We start from the raw sequence: 16,930 nt of genomic DNA on the forward strand, positions 1-16,930 counted from the left end.
GCACTGAAAGAAACTTTCAAAGTTCTTGACATTTTCCAAATTGACTGACTTTCATGTCTTAAAGTAATGATGGACCTTTCTCTTTGCTTATTTGAGCTGTCCTTGCCATAATATGAACTTGGTCTTTTACCAAATAGGGCTATCTTCTGTATACCACCCCTGCCTTGTCACAACAAAACTGATTGCCTCAAACGCACAAATTAACTTTTAAGAAGGCACAGCTGTTAATTTAAATGCATTGCAGGTGACTACCTCACAAAGCTGGTTGAGAGAATGCCAAGAGTGTGCAAAGCTGTCATCAAGGCAAAGGGTGGCTACTTTGAAGAATCTCAAATATAAAATATATGTTGATTTGTTTAACGCATTTTTGGTTACTACATGATTCCATATGTGTAATTTTAATAGTTTTGATGTATTCACTATTATTCTACAATGTAGAAAATAGTAAAAATAAAGAAGAACCCTGGAATGAGTGTGTCCAAACCTTTGACTGGTACTGTATATATATCATTTATAAGTCCAAAAATTGATGTAGCAACTACAGATAGACTTAAAGGGGCAATCTAAAGTGTTCACGTTTGAGCATGTGTCCATTAGGCCTATGGATTTTTATCAGGATGAATTAGATTGAGCAATAAAAGCCCCACTTTTATTCCATAGGCTGGGATCCGCACTATGCAGCTGATGCAAGAGCAAATTTTTCACTGGCTGTCCAACGGTTTAAAAAATAATGATTGATAGGTAGCTTAAACTTCTTGAATTCAACCTTTATTGGGTTCAAATACACATTTAGATTTTGGGAACAGCCATCCACAACAACCACAATCCGTAAATAGCTAAATGAGAGCGAGCAGATGTAGATATCAATAATAAGTGATATCCATAACGGATTACAGTTACCGTTTTTTGCCCCGAACACTGCTGTCATCCTTATGTCCAAGTGTTTATTCAAGTTGGATAATCTTTGGATGCCGACAGCAGTTGCACCATTGGAAGACATAGCTTGGACTGTAGCCTACAAAAGCCTATTCCTGCTCTTTTCCCATGATCCATCAATTACATCTGGTGTGTCATCATAGTGGTCTCTGACTTGTGGTCAGACTCACTCAGGTGGAACAAACTTAAACTTGCGCCTTTTTTCAATGCTGATTTGAATGTCATTGAGAAAACAGAGAAGTGTCAAAGATTTTTTTTTGCAAACATCCTTTCTGAATTTAAAAGTAATCCTCTAAGTAATCATCTAGTTTTTCAAAAGTATCTGTAAGCTGATTACAATATTTTTGCTGGTAATATAACGGATAACAGTTTTTTTGTAATCCCTTACATGTAATGGATGACATGTAATCCGTTACTCCCCAACCCTGGAATGTGTTGTATTGGATTTGCCCCAAACATAACACTTTGTATTCAGGCCAAAAATGTAATTGCTTTGCCACATTTTTTACAGTATTACTTTAGTGCCTTGTTGCAAACAGGATGCATGTTTTGTAATATTTTTATTCTGTACAGGCTTCCTTCTTTTCACTCTGTCAATTAGGTTAGTATTGTTGAGTAACTACAATGTTGTTGATCCATCCTCAGTTTTCTATCGCAGCCATTAAACTGTAACTGTACACCCATTCACCATTGGCCTCATTGAGAAATCACTGAGCGGTTTCCTTCCTCTCCGGCAACTGAGTAAGGAAGGATGCCTGTATCTTTATAGTGACTGGGTATATTGATACACCATTGAAAGTGTAATTAATAACTTCACCATGCTGAAAGGGATATTCAATGTCTGCTTCTTTTTTTTTACCCATCTAGCAATAGGTTCCCTTCTTTGAGACGTATTGGAAAACCTCCCTGGTCTTTGTAGTTGATTCTGTGTTTGAAATTAACTGCTTGACTGAGGGACCTTACATATAATTGAATATGTGGGGTACCGAGATAAGGTAGTCATAATAAAAGCATGTTAAACACTATTATTCCACACAGTGAGTCCTTGCAACATATTATTTGACTTGTTAAGGACATTTTTACTCCTGAACTTATTTAGGCTTGCCATAACAATGGGGTTGAATACTTATTGACTCAAGACATTAATTCCAACATTTCATTTTTTATTAATTTGTAAACATTTTGACTTTGACATTATGCGTCTATACACGTTGACATTATGGGTTATTGTGTTTAGGCCAGTGACAAAAAAAATCTCAGTTTAATCAATTTTGAATTCAGGCTATAACACAGCAAAATGTGGAAAAAGTCAAGCGGTGTGAATACCTTCTGTAAGTACTGTGTCTATTTATCCTGCTACTGGTCACGATTACTCCTGTTTACATGTATATATTACCATTAGTGTATTACCAAAACTTTTATGGTATCCTGCTTCCAGTCACTTTTCAGCACTGTTTACATGTACAGTTGAAGTCGGAAGTTTACATACACTTAGGTTGGAGTCATTAAAACTCGTTTTTCAACCACTCCACAAATTTCTTGTTAACAAACTATAGTTTTAGCAAGTTGGTTAGGACATCTACTTTGTGCATGACAACAGTGAATTTTTCCAACATTACAGACAGATTATTTCACTTATAATTGTCACGATCGTCGTAGGAAGGAGACCAAGGCGTACCGTGCGTATCGTTCCACATCTTTTATTTTAATGCGAAACTTAGCAAAACAAAAAATAAACTATAAACAAAACACAAACCGTGACGACAGAGGCGCAACATGCACTAACTCAAAATAATCTCCCACAAACACAGGTGGGAAAAACAACTACTTAAATATGATCCCCAATTAGAGACAACGATGACCAGCGATGACCACCCCCAACTTAGAAAAACAGAAACTAGAACCAAACAACATAAAACTAGATAAACCCCCCCAGTCACGCCCTGACCTACTCTACCATAGAAAATAAGAGCTCTCTATGGTCAGGACGTGACAATAATTCACAGTATCACAATTCCAGTGGGTAAGAAGTTTACATACACTTACTTGACTGTGCCTTTAAACAGCTTGGAAAATTCCAAAAAATGATGTCATAACCTTAGAAGCTTCTGATAGGCTAATTCACATAATATGAGTCAATTGGAGGTGTACCCGTGGATGTATTTCAAGGCCTACCTTCAAACTCAGTGCCTCTTTGCTTGACATCATGGGAAAATCAAAAGAAATCAGCCAAGACTTCAGAAAAAAATTGTAGACCTCCACAAGTTTGGTTCATCCTTGGGAGCAATTTCCAAGTGCCTGAAGGTACCACGTTCATCTGTACAAACAATAGTACGCAAGTATAAACACCATGGGACCAGACAGCCGTCATACCGCTTAGGAAAGAGACGTGTTCTATCTCCTAGAGATTAATGTACTGCGAAAAGTGCAAATCAATCCCAGAACAACAGCAAAGGACCTTGTGAAGATGCTGGAGGAAACAGGTACAAAAGTATCTATATCCACAGTAAAACGAGTCCTGTATCGACATAACCTGAAAGGCCGCTCAGCAAGGAAAAAGCCACTGCTCAAAAACCGGCATAAAAAAGCCAGACTACGGTTTGCAACTGCACATGGGGACACAGATCGTAGTTTTTGGAGAAATGTCTTCTGGTCTGATGAAACAAAAATATAACTGTTTGGCCATAATGACCATCGTTATGTTTGGAGGAAAAAGGGGGAGGCTTGCAAGCCGAAGAACACCATCCCAACCATGAAGCATGGGGGTGGCAGCATCATGTTGTGGGGGGTGCTTTGCTGCAGGAGGGTCTGGTGCACTTCCCAAAATAGATGGCATCATGAGGGGGGAAAATGATGTGGATATATTAAAGCAACATCTCAAGACATCAGCAGGAAGTTAAAGCTTGGTTGCAAATGGGTCTTCCAAATGAACAATGACCCCAAGCATACTTCCAAAGTTGTGGCAAAATGGCTTAAGGGCAACAAAGTCAAGGTATTGGAGTGGCCATCACAAAGCCCTGACCTCAACCCTATAGAAAATTTGTGGGCAGAACTGAAAAGTTCTACAAACGTGACTCAGTTACACCAGCTCTGTCAGGAGGAATGGGCCAAAATTCACCCAACTTATTGTGGGAAGCTTGTGGAAGGCTACCCAAAACATTTGACCCAAGTTAAACAATTTAAAGGCAATTGTCACGTCCTGGCCAGTATAAGGGTTAATTGGTATTGTAGTTTGGTCAGGACGTGGCAGAGGGTATTTGTTTTATGTGGTTCAGGGTGGTGTTTTTGTAATAAGGGCATTTGATTTAGTATTCCGGGGTTTTTGGGCACTGTTTGAAATTCACGTATTTCTATGTTGATCTAGTTAGTTGTATGTCTATGTTTGGTTAATTGGGGTGGACTTCCAATTGAAGGCAGCTGTGTGGTGTTGCCTTTGATTGGAAGTCCTATATTAGTTGGGTGTGTTTGTCTGTTTAATTGTGGGAGATTGTTCTGAGTTTAGCCTTGTGCCTTGCCAGACTGTGTGTTGATCGATCGATCGTCGTTCGTTCGTTCGTTCGTTCTCTTTTGTTATTTTGGTGTTCATTTTGGAGTTAATAAACCTCAAGATGAGCTTACATATACCTGCTGCGTTTTGGTCCTCCTTAACCAACGACAACCGTGACAGCAATGCTACCAAATACTAATTGAGTGTATGTAAACTTCTGACCCACTGGGAATGTGATGAAAGAAATAAAAGCTGAAATGAATCATTCTCTCTACTATTATTCTGACATTTCACATTCTTAAAATAAAGTTGTGATCCTAACTGAGCTAAGACAGGGAATTTTTACTAGGATTAAATGTCAGGAATTGTGAAAAAACTGAGTTTAAATGTATTTGGCTAAGGTGTATGGAAACTTCCGACTTCAACTGTATATCCTACAACTGTCACGTCCTGACCAGCAGATGGAGCTGTTGTTGTAGTTTTGGGGTCAGGACGTGGCAGTCTTGTGTTCTGTGTTGGTCTTGTGACTCCTGATCAGGAACAGCTGGGGATCGTTGTTCCTGATTGGGAGTCATATATGTAGGAGTATGTTTGTCACTTGGTTTTGTGGGTAGTTGATTTTGCACTGCTGTATGTAAGTACTTAGCCTGTAAAACTGTCGGTCTGTCGTTCTCTTTTGTTTATTGTTTTTCCCGTGTTCACGTTTATTTAATAAATTATCATGATGAACACGCAACCTGCTGCACCTTGGTCCATTTCCACAGAAGACAGCCGTTACAGAACTACCCACCACCAAAGGACCAAGCAGCAGAAGAGGAGGAAGCCACAGGAGAAGGAAATGGAAGAATGGACCTGGCAGGACGAGAGAAAATTCTGGGCGGACAAGTTAAGGGAGCTAAGGGAACCCGAGAGGCAGCCCCAAGATTTTTTTTGGGGGGGGCACACGGGTAGTTTGGCCAGGCCAGGGAAGAGCCGTAAGCCAGCTACCCGTGACTACAGGGAGGTGCGTACGAGGTGGAGGGCGCCATGTTACGCTGAGGTGCGCACCATCTCGCCATATGGACGCACAGCCCAGTGCGCCCAGTACCAGCGCCCCGCAGGTGCCAGGGCAAGAGGAGCATCGAGCCGGAACGGGTGATGCCAACCCTGCGCTCAAGACCGCCAGTGCGCCCTTTCGGTCCGGTGTTTCCCGCCAGACGCACTAGCATGGAGGTGCGTGTCTCCAGGCTGGCACGTCCTATACCAGCCCCACGCATCAGGAGTCTAGTGTGTCAACCCAGCCTCGCCAGTCAACAGTCGTCAGAGCTGCCCGCCAGTCAACAGTCGTCAGAGCTGCCCGCCAGTCAACAGTCGTCAGAGCTGCCCGCCAGTCAACAGTCGTCAGAGCTGCCCGCCAGTCAACAGTCGTCAGAGCTGCCCGCCAGTCAACAGTCGTCAGAGCTGCCCGCCAGTCAACAGTCGCCAGAGAGGTCAGACTGCCCTGAACTGCCGGAGTGGCCAGACTGCCCTGAACTGCCAGAGTGGCCAGACTGCCCTGAACTGCCAGAGTGGCCAGACTGCCCTGAACTGCCGGAGTGGCCGGACTGCCCTGAACTGCCGGAGTGGCCGGACTGCCCTGAACTGCCGGAGTGGCCGGACTGCCCTGAACTGCCGGAGTGGCCGGACTGCCCCTGAACTGCCGGAGTGGCGGACTGCCCTGAACTGCCGGAGTGGCCGGACTGCCCTGAACTGCCGGAGTGGCCGGACTGCCCTGAACTGCCGGAGTGGCCGGACTGCCCTGTTCTGCCGGAGTGGCCGGACTGCCCTGTTCTGCCGGAGTGGCCGGACTGCCCTGTTCTGCCGGAGTGGCGGACTGCCCTGTTCTGCGGAGTGGCGGACTGCCCTGTTCTGCGGAGTGGCGGACTGCCCTGTTCTGCCGGAGTGGCCGGACTGCCCTGTTCTGCCGGAGTGGCCGGACTGCCCTGTTCTGCCAGAGTGGCCGGACTGCCCTGTTCTGCCAGAGTGGCGGACTGCCCTGTTCTGCCAGAGTGGCCGGACTGCCCTGTTCTGCCAGAGTGGCCGGACTGCCCTGTTCTGCCAGAGTGGCCGGACTGCCCTGTTCTGCCAGAGTGGCCGGACTGCCCTGTTCTGCCAGAGTGGCCGGACTGCCCTGTTCTGCCAGAGTGGCCGGACTGCCCTGTTCTGCCAGAGTGGCCGGACTGCCCTGTTCTGCCAGAGTGGCCGGACTGCCCTGTTCTGCCAGAGTGGCCGGACTGCCCTGTTCTGCCAGAGTGGCCGGACTGCCCTGTTCTGCCAGAGGTGCCCGCCTGCCCTGATCTGCCAGGGTGCCCGGCCTGTCAGGATCAGCCCGAGTGGTCCTCCTGCCCTCCGGCCCAGCCCGAGTGGTCCTCCTGCCCTCCGGCCCAGCCCGAGTGGTCCTCCTGCCCTCCGGCCCAGCCCGAGTGGCCCGCATGCCTTCCGGCCCAGCCCGAGTGGCCCGCATGCCTTCCGGCCCAGCCCGAGTGGCCCGCATGCCTTCCGGCCCAGCCCGAGTGGCCCGCATGCCTTCGGCCCAGCCCGAGTGGCCCGCATGCCTTCCGGCCCAGCCCGAGGGGCCCGCATGCCTTCCGGCCCAGCCCGAGGGGCCCGCATGCCTTCGGCCCAGCCCGAGTGGCCCGCATGCCTTCGGCCCAGCCCGAGTGGCCCGCATGCCTTCCGGCCCAGCCCGAGTGGCCCGCATGCCTTCCGGCCCAGCCCGAGTGGCCCGCATGCCTTCCGGCCCAGCCCGAGGGGCCCGCGTGCCTCCGGCCCAGCCCGAGGGGCCCTCCTGCCTTCCGGCCCAGCCCGAGGGGCCCTCCTGCCCCCCGGCCCAGCCCGAGGGGCCCTCCTGCCCCCGGCCCAGCCCGAGGGCCCTCCTGCCCCCGGCCCAGCCCGAGGGGCCCTCCTGTCCTCCGGCCCGGCTCGAGGGGTCCGTCTGCCTGGCGCAGCTATCGGCTCCACCGAAGTGGGCGACGCCGAGGGTGGAGCAGGGTCCACGTCCTGCACCGGAGCCACCTCCAGGATAGGTGGGTTGGGGAGGGAGGGTGTAGCACAGTGCCGTCGTTGACGGCAGCCACCCTCCCTGCCCTCCCTTATTGTTTAGGGGTTATTGTTTATGGGTTTTGTTGGGGATTTTGTTTGTTGGTGTTTTTTTCGTTGTTAGGTGCATTCCGGGGTCTGCACCTTGAGGGGGGGTACTGTCACGTCCTGACCAGCAGATGGAGCTGTTGTTGTAGTTTTGGGGTCAGGGACGTGGCAGTCTTGTGTTCTGTGTTGGTCTTGTGACTCCTGATCAGGAACAGCTGGGGATCGTTGTTCCTGATTGGGAGTCATATATGTAGGAGTATGTTTGTCACTTGGTTTTGTGGGTAGTTGATTTTGCACTGCTGTATGTAAGTACTTAGCCTGTAAAACTGTCGGTCTGTCGTTCTCTTTTGTTTATTGTTTTTCCCGTGTTCACGTTTATTTAATAAATTATCATGATGAACACGCAACCTGCTGCACCTTGGTCCATTTCCACAGAAGACAGCCGTTACAACAACCTGTCACTTTTTATGTAGAAACCCACCTCAACCACTCCAGTACCCCTGCACATCGAATAACGTACTAGCACTGACCTGTATATACTTGCATTCTCATGTTTCTAACTCACATCGCTGTTCTTGTGTGGTTTTTAATTAAATTAAATTGTTTAAATGTTCTATTGTTATCTATATTATTTTTATTATCTCTGCATTGTTGGGAAAGACCTCTCAAGGTAAGAATTTCACTGTACTGTTTTATGCCTGTTGTATCCTGTGTACGTGGTGAATAAACTTTAAAACTTGAATCTAGTTGGAACAGATAGACAAACAGATGGATACCCAGTCATACAGGTCCTTCAGTGGTAATGATCCATGTTGCCCCAACTCCATCCTTTCAACTCCTGAAACTGAAGAACCAGCTTTAAATATCACTTAAAAGCCCTCCACTATGTGGATACAATGTATGAAAACAGACACATTCTCCTTTGATAAATCTGAGTGAATTTGCAAAACGATACTGAATGCTTCATTTAGCTTATTCATGATCAAATCTGAAGCTGGCTTTGTTTATGTTACAGGTCTTTCAGGTGTCAACCTGGACTCAGGGGTAGACATAACATGGTAAATGAAAATCCGGGACACTCAAATTATTATGATATGTTGCGTTTGGTATGGTATGCATTCATTTGGAGATGTCCATCATCCATTTCGTATGCTATGTTACGAATTACAATTCATGATATGTTCCGTATTACAATTCGTATGATATGTTACGAATTGCAATTGTTGTGGCTAACGTTAGCTAGGTTGGCTAGGTGGCTAACGCTAACGTTAGCTAGGCTTGGGGTTAGGGGTTAATGTTAGGGTTAGGAGTTAGGTTAGGGTTAAGGTTAGGAGTTAGGCGAAGGGTTGGCTAACATGCTAAGTAGTTGCAAAGTAGTTAAAAAAGTAGTGAGTAGTTGCAAGTAGGTAAAAAGTAGTGAGTAGTTGCTAATTAGCTAAAATGCTAAAGTTGTCCGTGATGAGATGTGAACACGCAACCCTGACCGATCACCCTCTTATGTAACCACACCAAAAGTAACATATCAAACTAATTTGAGTGTCTCGGATTTTCATTTACTATGTTATGTCAGGTCTATGAGCCCAGGCTGCAGGTGTAGGGTGAACCGGTGAAGTTGCCTCTAGATGCTGATCTGGGGTCAGTTTTGAATTTCCCCCAGTGATGGTTAAGGCTAGTATCAGGATAGGGGAAGCTGATCCTAGGTTTGTATCTATGGGAAACTTCACCCCGGTGTGTGTCTGTCAGAGGTTGATTCATTTCCATAGGCATAAATGCTATGCAGCTGTGGACCAGCTCCCTGTCCACTCTCACTGCCCTGGCTAAGGGTTCAAACCTGGCCAGCCTGTAGCCCAGGTCAGTGCTCACCATCTGATGTGAAAGGTCAAAGGTAATTGGAAGTCAAAAGAGATACATATCCTCATTGATGTATCAAGTAGACCTACTAAAAAAACATTGGTCATGTTTGAGATCATTTACATTGCAGTCGGCTACTGCAAACTGACTGATCTCCAAATCCCCTTGCATGATAAATAACTACTCATTATTATTTTTAGATCAGTCAGTCTGCTCAGTTGGTGATCTGCGATTAAGCAAAATGTATGCTCTCGGAATAGGGTCATTGTCTTCCATTATGCAAATAGAGACAAGCTTGCATTCAAACCTAGTGAAATTCTCACCATCTTCGTTTGGTCCCAATTGTCTGTATGGACAGAACCCTCTCTTTCAGGGTACAGCAGTAGAAGGACTGCCTTCACGACTTGACTGACATGGAAGTGGTGAGATGCATCCTGGGAGCTCTGGAGCGCCGCTACAATTGATTGGTCCAATCCGGACACACAGCGAATGCGCAGGTGCTCCAGCATGAAACATAGGAACAAGATGGACGCCCGCCGCTCCCCTCCCAGGCCCTTCGTCTCTGTAGAAGAGAAATATTGTCATAGATTAACACTGACTTAATATGCCAATTACTTGGCAAGTCTTGGTAATTAAACTTTTGCGGATTTTGTGTATGATTGGTTACATGAAAAACTGCAGGACTGTATATAATATGCACTCTATGTATGGCTTATAACCAATAATAATCAGTATGGTCCTATTATACTTTGGTTTGGCCTCTTAGCTTTCTCCTTTCCCTAGGACCATGCCTCTCACCCAGCAGTGTGTGTTGCCTGCTCGGCTCAGTGTCTCTGTGCAGCTGAACACAGGCAGCCTGCAGTGCCTTCCCTGCAGCAGACAGGTCCCGGCGCTCGTGGGGCTGCAGCCCCATCTGGTGGCCCGATGAGAGGGTTTATAACTCCATGTCCACCACCCCCAGGGCCCACCCAGCTGAGTCCCTCACAGGGAGCACCAGTCTGTACGCCCCAAACACGACATAGTGCCCAACCTGGGAGGTGTCACAGCACTGGAACAGGTAGTCTCTGGAATAGAGGGTGGATCTACATTAGCCTGGTCCCAGATCTGTTTGGGCTGTCTTGCCAACTCCTATGGTCATTGTCTTGTTTGGTATATGCAGCAGAAACAGATCTAGTATCAGGCTAGAACGTCATGTGGACTCTGGATGATAAATATCACAGTAGTTCCATAGAATGTCATAAGCTGGTAGATCAATGTGTCATTAGAGTAGTTTGACATCGTATTGTAGTACTAGCAAAGCCATACATTACAGACTAAAACAGGTCCAATTATTTACCTGGAGAAGTGATCTGAGCGCCGTAAGGAAGGAGGAGGGGAGAGCCAATGAGAGCGACTAGAACCTCCCTCCATCACCATCATCTTCCTCAGAGAGTAGCCACCGCCCTGTAAATGGTGCTTATTAGCCTGCTTAAAGTTGGTTTGATATCTTATTTGGAAACTTCTGTGTACCTGAATTTGATGGTTAGGGTATGTGGTTAAGCTAATGCTGGGGTTGAGATATCTGTTTAAATTGTTTATTTAGTGTATGAGTGCTGTGTATAGAAAGTAGCCTATAGTGGATTGATGTTACTGTCTTCTCTTCAGTTACCTGTCCATCTGAAGGCTCCATCAGATAGGTGGTGATACTGGGTATGGCAGAGACTCTGCTGTGTAGCCAGAGTGAGGTGCTCTCCACAATGTGCAGTATGCTGCAGCGAGTCACCACATGCTGGAAAGCTCTGCTGAATTCACTGCTCACGGCCCTGGGCAAAAATAGGATATTATTACTGAATCAAAGCTAATGAATGGTGTTTTTAGGATATTTACTTTTTTGAATACTCTTTGAGCGTTATAGAAATATCGCCCTGGGTTTTACACTGCACAATACAGCCATTCTAGCCTGGTCCCAGATCTGTTTGGGCTGTCTTGCTAACTCCTATGGTCATTGTCAGCCAAATGTTGGTAAGTTGGTAAGACAGCACAAACAGATCTGGGAGCAGCCATTCCTCTCACCTGGTAGAAGTCTATCTCATGGCGTGAGAACAGGTGTGTGTCGTTTGAATCTCGGTGTGTGTCGAGACCCAGCACCCCAATAGCTCCTCCCTGCTCTCGGGGGTCCAATATGGGAATGGCGATAAACGAGCCATAACACTGTGAAGAGGCTCGAGACTCGTCGAAAAGGTAGACCCCACCGTGAGCGCCCACTCTGGGCACGTGCACTGGACTACAGCTCTCTATGGCTGAGAAACTACAGCAGGGAGAAACAGTAAAAGAGACAGTCAGAGATCCTATAATGAGAGATAGAGAAGATAGCTCCAATAACGGGTAACAAGGCTCTGAAAGAATTTCCCGTGCTCCCAAAAACCATAAGAAACTGTAGCACTTCAGATCCGCCTATAGTTGAAACTGAAATGGCGTTAGTGAGTGAGTGAGTGAGTGAGTGAGTGAGTGAGTGAGTGAGTGAGTGAGTGAGTGAGTGAGTGAGTGAGTGAGTGAGTGAGTGAGTGAGTGAGTGAGTGAGTGAGTGAGTGAGTGCATAGAGGGTCTACAGGGTTAGAGGGGATGGTTTAAAGGCCAAAACGACTAGACCAACAAATAACATAGACGCAAGCTGCAGCTGACATGTTTCTATGGGTCAGACGGTTATACTAAAGGCTAAATTGATCGACTGATTGACTGATTGTGTGATTGATTGGTTGATTGATTGACGTGTCGCTAACAAGGGCAGAGCTGTCTCCTGACACTGACCTGACAGGGGCCTGGTGTGGCTGGGGCATCTTGTTGAGAACCAGACGGGCATCCTCAGTAGTACAGGCCACGTAACGCAGCCTAGAGCCCTCTTCCTCCAGCAGGGCTACAGAGACACTCAACAGCTTCCCCTTCGCATTCACCTCTGCTTCCTGCCACACACAGACACGCACGGCTTCAAATCACATTGATTTCATCAAGCTGTTTTTAGGTCAGCAGTTGTCACAATATGCTTCACAGTAACAAAGTGCTGTGATCAGCTGGACAAACTACACAAACTGTCTTCAACAAATCCACATTCACCATAAGAGTCTAAGAAGAAATGAAGCAATATAGAACCAAAAAGGGTTCAACGGCACGCTTATGACCAAAAGGATACAAAATGATCTCTATAGAACCACAAATCACCTAAGCAACTTATTTTAAGCGGTATACATATTATACAATATTATTCAATAGTACCTATTTCAGACTGTTGACTATTGTTTTATGCTTCTGTATGGTACTGACCAGCCATCTGGTTAAAGTGAAACTACAGTAATGTTATCATGTCTGAAATGTAAGGTGTCAGACTCACTCTGAGCACGGCGCTAAACACAGACCCATAAACAGGCTGGGCTGCACCTCTTTGGGCTGCTCTCCCAATCTCCTGCAGCCAGGCCTGCCTGGTAGCCCCTCTACCCCTGTCCTTGCCCCCTCGCAGGGTTGCCCGCTCCTGCAGGTAGACCAGGAGCTCCTGGAAGACCCAGACCCATGAGCCCTCCTCTGGAGGCATCTCCACCAGGAAAGCCCTCAGTAAGGCCTGGAATTATCCCAGAGAGAGGACAGAGCAGCTGGAGAGAGGTGGCTCACCATGCTGCCAGGCTTGAACAGTGCGGGGGGAGGGGGACGGGGGAATAAGAGAGATTGTGTGGTTAAGGTTGTATGAAATGGACAGATAATGTCTTCACAGCACACACAGGTGGTGGACTTAATCATCACCCATAGCACAGCAGCTACTTTAAAAGAGACTAGTTGTGGGGACAGCAGATTACATTATACCAGATTACCGGTAGTTCTCATTGTAATGTGGTTGTAATGACGTCATTTCAGCCAGTTTTGCTTGCGGGGGGTCTACTATGTTGGTTAGCCCCCACAGCCAAGTCCCTGTGACCTCTGACCTCTCTGTAAGGCCCCTTCCTCTGCGCCATCCTTGTACAGACTTAGCTCTCTCTCCACCTCCTCTCTAACCACAGCTCCTCTGCCCTCGCTGTCCCAGGAGAAGAAAAGAGACGACACCTCCTTTGACCTCCTGTCTTCTTCTTTCTGCTGGTTACACTAAAGACAACATAGTAGCCTTCATTATTTTAATTCTCCACAGCCCATAAGGCCTAAGTACACAGTCGGACACAGTTTACAGGATAGAAATAGGAGACCGGGAAATAGACCTTCAGACCACGGCTTTTGTACATCACAGTACAGTACACTAGTCATTCCATTTCTATAGGCCACAGACAGCTCCTTCACCGTCTCCTCTCGTCTCTCTTAAATCTCTTATCACCTGCTGCAGCTGGCGCAGTCTCTCGCTCTCTTTCTCTCTGTAGCCAGCTTTGATGTGTTCAGCCAGGCTGTCCACCATAGCGCCACTGGATGCTCTGCCCAGGAATCTGAGCACAAACTGCAGGAACTGCCCTCGGCCCACCGTCTGACTGTCATAGGCACACATGGTCCAGCATGACCCAGGATCCTCTGCTTCTGTGGAGACTAGATGGTGAATGAATAAATGACGGCTAGGGCATTATTTCTGACCCTGACCCCTTCATGATCTCTTCTATGTTCCCTCGGTCCTCTTGAGGTTTATGGCAGTTTGGTGCCCCAGCTCCAGGCTCTCTGTGGGGGCAACCCTGTTCCCCTCTCCCTTCCTCTCTTCTCCCCCCTTTATCTCGTACGTGTGTGTGTGTGTGTGTGTGTGTGTGTGTGTGTGTGTGTGTGTGTGTGTGTGTGTGTGTGTGTGTGTGTGTGTGTGTGTGTGTGTGTGTGTGTGTGTGTGTGTGTGTGTGTGTGTGTGTGCGTGTTTAGACACAGAGGTTAGGATCATGCATGGACTCCTGTGTGCTCTCATTCTGATCATGGTAGAAACTCAGCAGAAGGACCAACACTCTCTGTCTGTCCAGACACCCAGTCTAAACCAACAAATAGATACTTTCATCAGATCTCAAAGCACTTTTATTATGTTAAATTACTTCCTCCATCAATCCTGATGGGATTCTCTGCGATAATTTCACCACAAGCTATCCGTTATGCAGTAGAAAGATGTGACGAGCTAATGGGGAATGGTGTTCTATTAAAAAAAGTGAATCAATGGTATTTACTGCAGTGTGTTAATGGAGGTGGTTAAGCATGGTTCAGTTAGTCACCTTAGCACCGTCACAGTGGGAGAAGGCCTGAGAGAGTGTCTCTGTCCAGAGCCTCAAATTCCCAGCACAGCCGTGTTCCCGGCTACACATGGAGAGATGTTCCAGAAACAACTGGAACTGCTCCTCAGAGAGCCCCGAGACATATACTGGGACACAGACAGACAGACAGACAGACAGACAGACAGACAGACAGACAGACAGACAGACAGACAGACAGACAGACAGACAGACAGACAGACAGACAGACAGACAGACAGACAGACAGACAGACAGACAGACAGACAGACAGACAGACAGACAGACAGACAGACAGACAGACAGACAGACAGACAGACAGACAGACAGACAGACAGACAGACAGACACACAGACATTAAAATAACAGAAGAGAAATACTGAGCACTGCTCGCCTATACAAATCACAAACGAGGAGGAAGATTAAAAAAAAGAAGCATTTCTCACATGGACAAATTGGTCTTGCTGTAGTGAGTCAGGTGTGCCGGCATCATTGGTGTTCAGGTCCCAGGCCAAATGATCATCTGAAAAAGAATCCCTCTTAAATACAGGTAGGATATTAATTTGATCACTCTTTTGTTGCTGAGAATATGCAGATGAGCTTCGTGATTTACATAAATTCCCGGAAAACCCTCACAAACACACAGTTAGATTAACAGTATTGCACTTTTCATGTGTAATTTAGCTAGCTAATAGCCTAACCACCGATCAAGCAACATTATGGACAAAATGTTAAAATCCTGTTGCTGCAGGATTGATTTGCTGTGACAGTAGTGGTCAAAGTAACCCATTCTTGCAGTCAATGACCAAAAGCGCCCTCTTTGGCCTCATGAGTGGAATGTTATTAATATTTTGTATAATTTTATCATTAATAACATTTTTATTTATCCTGTGTGTCTTTTTCAAACAGTTTTATATCTGACATGGTAAAGGTGGCTTCTTTTTTGTAAGTCCATAACCATGTGTATGAGGTGTATACTTTTGTTTCAAAGTAGATTGGTTTAAGACTACCAAGAAACACTCTGTGTGGCCCTGATTTAGCACACTGCAGTAAAAGGTTAAGATCCTTCACCTGTACACTGGTTAAAATGCCTGAACATCTTCAAACTGCATCATGACCAGAACATACCTGAACTTTTGGAATGAAGGAGTTCCTTGAAGCTGAGTAGAGCCTTCTGCACCTGCAACATAGCCATGTGTTCGTGGGCTTACAGACATCAAACACCCTCTTAGAAAAAACGGTGCTATCTAGAACCTAAAAGGGTTCTGCGGCTGTCCCTATAGGAGCACCCTGTGAAGAACCCTTGTTGGTTCCAGGTAGAACCTTTTTTTTTTTTGTGTAAAGGGTTCTCCATGGAACCCAAAATGGTTCTACCTGGAGCCTAAAAGGGTTATCCTATGGGATTTTTCCTCACAAATATAAATTACATGGATTTACTTCTATTTTTCGTGCTGTTTGATGTTAGTTGAGTCAATTGGATTAAAACACAGAGAAAGATTGCTTGTCTCCTCTGTTCTCTTTTGTGCAGTACATCTTTGAGTTGCGCCCTGCTCCCAGTCCCTGATCCAAACACAGAACAGCTTTAATTAAAAGCTGAGTTCTCTATAGTCTTATTGTCTGTCTTGACGTTAAACCCCCAAAGCATTTATCCCCATCATTAATCCTTATCCCATTTTGTCTTACTCTCTCTAATCCACTAATCCATACGGAGGTAGATAGCTAGCTCAGATTAACACTGAGGTGCAATGTACAAGTCTGTACTGTACTGGTCTGATATACGCAATGAATAGGGCCAGGAGGTCTTCCTGACTACGGGAAAACTCTGGACCCTATATGGTCAGGAAAAACTCCTGGACCTCATCATACATCACCCTACCTTGAGGCTCTTTGTATTCCTCATATGTCAACCCCTCCTCGCTTTATAAGTGTGGTCTGTTCTTACCAGGTACAGAGAGAGGGTGTGGTCTGATCCTACCAGGTACAGAGAGAGGGTGTAGTCTGTTCCTACCAGTTACAGAGAGAGGGTGTGGTCTGATCCTACCAGGTACAGAGAGAGGGTGTGGTCTGTTCCTACCAGGTACAGAGAGAGGGTGTGGTCTGATCCTACCAGGTACAGAGAGAGGGTGTAGTCTGTTCCTACCAGGTACAGAGAGAGGGTGTGGTCTGTTCCTACCAGGTACAGAGAGAGGGTGTGGTCTGATCCTACCAGGTACAGAGAGAGGGTGTGGTCTGATCCTACCAGGTACAGAGAGAGGGTGTGGTCTGTTCCTACCAGGTACAGAGAGAGGGTGTGGTCTGATCCTACCAGGTACAGAGAGAGGGTGTGGTCTGATCCTACCAGGTACGGAGAGAG

Source organism: Salmo salar, chromosome ssa20 (assembly GCF_905237065.1).
Source record: "Salmo salar chromosome ssa20, Ssal_v3.1, whole genome shotgun sequence".
Classification (NCBI taxonomy): Eukaryota; Metazoa; Chordata; class Actinopteri; order Salmoniformes; family Salmonidae; genus Salmo; species Salmo salar.